Raw genomic sequence first — 4,135 nt, 5'->3', positions numbered from 1 at the left:
GATAAGTTTATACTTTCTCTTGATGCTTTTAGAATTCTATTCATTAATGGTTTACAAGACCAACGTTTTAATTAAACTATAAAAGCTTATGAAAATATTATTTATTTTGTTTTCTTGTTTTCTGGTTATTTTAGGAATAGCTTGTTTTGTTATTCAACGTAAGCATTTACTAATAGTTTTGTTAAGACTTGAATTTATTGTGTTGATAAGTTTTTTACTTTTGTCCTATTCTTTGGGTAGCTTATATGTTGAAAACTATTTTTGTTTATTATTTTTAACTTTTAGTGTTTGTGAAGGTAGTTTGGGTTTATCAATTTTAGTGTCTATTGTTCGAACTCATGGAGGTGATTACTTGAATTCTTTAGTTGTATTGCGATGCTAAAGTATTTACTGTTTATATTATTTTTAATACCTTTGGGCTTTAATTTTAAATTATGATGAGTTGTTCAGTTTTATCTTATTGGAGTTTGTTTTTTATTTATAATAAGAAATAGTATAGGGCTGGTTCCTTGGGAGGTGGGCTATTATTTGTGAAGAGATAGTTTGACATATTCGTTGATTTTATTAAGTATTTGAATTGTTATTCTTATAATTATGGCTAGAGAAGGTGTATTAAGAAGTTCATTTTATACTACTAGTTTTATTAGTTTAATTTTATTATTACTTGTGTTACTCTATTTGAGATTTTCTTCTTCTAGATTATTTATGTTTTATTATTATTTTTTTTTGAAGGCTCATTAATTCCTACATTATTTTTAATTTTAGGCTGAGGTTATCAACCTGAACGAGTGCAGGCAGGTATATACTTGTTGTTTTATACTTTATTTGCTTCGCTGCCACTTTTGATCGGAATTTTTTATTTAGAATATGTTAAGGGTAGCTTATTAATTATTAATATGAGAAGTGTGATAGATTTAGGAATTAACTATTATATATGATATTTTGCTTTAGTTGTTGCTTTTTTAATTAAAATACCTATATTTTTGGTTCACCTTTGGTTACCTAAGGCCCATATTGAGGCACCTGTGAGTGGTTCAATAATTTTAGCAGGGGTTTTATTGAAGTTGGGGGGGTATGGCCTATTACGCATTCTATATTTTATAGAAAATGTAGCTGTAAATATAAATTTAATTTGATTTGGTATTAGAGTTGTGGGTATTTGATCGGTTAGATTAGTGTGCTTACGACAAGTTGATGTAAAGTCTTTAATTGCTTATTCTTCTGTTGCTCACATAGGGTTAGTATTGATAGGATTACTAACGATGGGGTTATGAGGATTTAGAGGTGCTCTTACATTAATAATTGCTCACGGCCTATGCTCTTCAGGGTTATTTTGCCTTGCAAATATTTCTTATGAACGTTTAGGGAGTCGAAGATTGTTAATCAATCGGGGAATACTATCTTTTATGCCGAGCCTAGGGCTGTGATGACTTTTACTAAGAATTGCTAATATGGCCGCGCCACCAACATTAAATTTATTAGGAGAAATTAGTCTGTTAAATAGAATTGTTGGGTGGTCTTGATTGAGTATATTAGGGTTAGCTTTACTATCTTTTTTTAGAGCTGCTTATAGATTGTATTTATATTCATATACTCAACACGGAATACCTTATTCTAATTTATATTCTTGTTGAGGTGGAAGTGTACGAGAATATTTATTATTGATGTTACATTGATTACCTTTAAATTTATTGATCTTTTTTGCAGGCCCAAGATTTTTATGACTGTAGTTGCTTGAGTAGTTTAGGATAAAATTTTAGTTTGTGGAACTAAAGAAGGTTTATTGCCCTTAGGCCATGGTTTGACCTTTTTCAATTTGTGTGACTAGATTTGCCTTTTTAAGTAGAATAAGTGTTTTTTATTTCTAATAGGCTTGAATTTTTTAATTAATAGATATAGTGTATTTATTGAGTGAGAAGTTATTTCTTTTAATAGAAATAAAATTATTATAACTCTTCTATTTGACTGAATATCATTTATATTTATAAGATTTGTACTTTATATTTCTAGAATGGTAATTTATTATAGTGGACAATATATAGGATCTGAACGATATCTTAATCGATTTATTATGCTTGTATTAATATTTGTTCTTTCGATAGTTTTATTGATTGTTTCTCCTAATTTAATTAGAATCCTTCTTGGATGAGATGGGCTAGGACTAGTGTCATATTGTCTAGTTATTTATTATGAAAATGTGCGGTCTTATAATGCCGGCATGTTAACTGCCCTTTCTAATCGTATTGGAGATGTGGCAATTTTGTTAGCTATTGCTTGAATATTGAATTATGGGAGTTGAAATTATGTCTTTTATTTGCATAGAGTTTTAAATAATAATGAGATAGTAATTATCTCTAGCTTAATTATTTTGGCAGCAATAACGAAAAGTGCACAAATTCCTTTTTCTGCGTGATTGCCGGCAGCAATAGCTGCTCCTACACCAGTGTCAGCATTGGTACATTCTTCTACACTTGTGACTGCTGGGGTTTACTTGTTAATTCGTTTTAGAGATGTTTTATTAAGTGTTTATGTGGGGAATGTGTTACTTTTATTATCAGGGCTGACAATATTTATAGCTGGTATTGGTGCTAATTATGAATATGATTTGAAGAAGATTATTGCTTTATCTACGCTAAGTCAGCTTGGTCTTATAATAATAATTTTGTCTATAGGATTTCCTGTATTGGCTTTCTTTCATCTGTTAACACATGCTTTATTTAAGGCGTTACTTTTTTATGCGCAGAAGCAATCATTCACGGTGTAGGAGATACACAAGACATTCGTAGAATAGGGGCACTTGTAAGTCAGATACCCCTTACTTTGTCTTGTTTAAATGTAGCTAACTTGGCTTTATGCGGAATGCCATTTTTAGCTGGGTTTTATTCTAAGGACTTAATTTTGGAGATTTCTTCATTGTCTTTAATTAATGTCGTCAGCTTTTTCTTATTATTTTTTTCTACGGGCCTAACTGTATGTTATTCAGTACGTTTAAGATTTTATTTAACGGGTAGGGGTTTTGGGGGTACTAATATTCATTCTATTAGTGATAATGAAGGCTGGACTATGTGTAAGGGGATATTAGGATTAGTAGTGATGGCAATTTTGGGAGGTGCAGCATTGAGTTGATTAATTTTTCCTACTGTTAATTGTGTTATTTTACCTTTATATTTAAAAACGGGCGCATTACTTGTAAGTGTGGTAGGCTTGTGGGTTGGTGTTTTATTATCAAATTATTCTATTGGGCAGTCTTTAATGAGTGTGAAGTTTTATTTTAGCTCTACAATAATAGGAAGCATATGATTTTTACCTTACTTATCAACAAATTATATTATTAAATTCCCTTTATATGTAGGAGGTCTATATTATAATAATATTGATCAAGGATGGAGAGAATGTCTTGGTGCTCAGGGCATATATAGTAGTTTTAAGGACGGTTCAATATTGATTCAACAATCGCAGGACAATCTATTTAAAATGTATTTATTATTTTTTTTATTTTTTACAATTTTCCTTTGCTTCTTTATATTTGTATATTTGGGTAGCTTATATTGAAAGCATAGTATTGAAGATACTAAGAAGAATTATATTCCCCAAATAATACTCCCTGAGAGTACTCTCTTTTTTACCTCGAAAAGGTAATGTAATACTTATACTAAGGGGGTATGGTTATTTATATTAAGAGATGTTAACGGTCTAATCCGCTAAAGATAAAAGTTAGCAGCTTCTTCTTGATTAATTCACATCTCCTTAGTTGGGGTGGGAATACCCAATGATATCATTAACAGTGAAATGCCTCTTTTTGGCTTTTCAAGTAGGGGCTAAAGAGGCCAAGGGCTCAGGTCGAAACTGAGTGCAATTGTTTGCTTCCTACTTATGAGATAAGTTGATAACAACACCTTTTGGATGCAAACCAAATATTATACTTAACTATTATCCCGTTTCATTAGTCAGCTCATGTTAAAGACCCTTGATTTCACTCATGATAAAGGCCTATTAGGAGGATTACTAAGAACGTTAATCTAATCAGAGATCAGGATAATGTGTTAGTGTTGTTAATAGTAATTGTTATTGGAAGTAGAAGGGCAATTTCTACGTCGAAGATGAGGAAAATTACGGCAATGAGGAAGAATCGTAG

The 4,135-nt window shown here is 30.9% G+C and overlaps 2 pseudogenes; both read left to right on the top strand.

The window, feature by feature from the left end:
- Positions 1-375: 375 nt before the first annotated feature.
- LOC145665750 (NADH-ubiquinone oxidoreductase chain 4 pseudogene) lies at positions 376-1,815 on the top strand (annotated as a pseudogene).
- A 403-nt stretch (positions 1,816-2,218) lies between these two features.
- On the top strand, positions 2,219-4,135 carry LOC145666036 (NADH-ubiquinone oxidoreductase chain 5 pseudogene; annotated as a pseudogene).

Source organism: Thermobia domestica, chromosome 12, assembly GCF_964235325.1.
Source record: "Thermobia domestica chromosome 12, izTheDome1.hap1.1, whole genome shotgun sequence".
NCBI classification, from domain to species: Eukaryota; Metazoa; Arthropoda; class Insecta; order Zygentoma; family Lepismatidae; genus Thermobia; species Thermobia domestica.
Note: the sequence above shows the minus strand (reverse complement) of the source record. Positions and strands in the feature narration are given on the sequence as shown.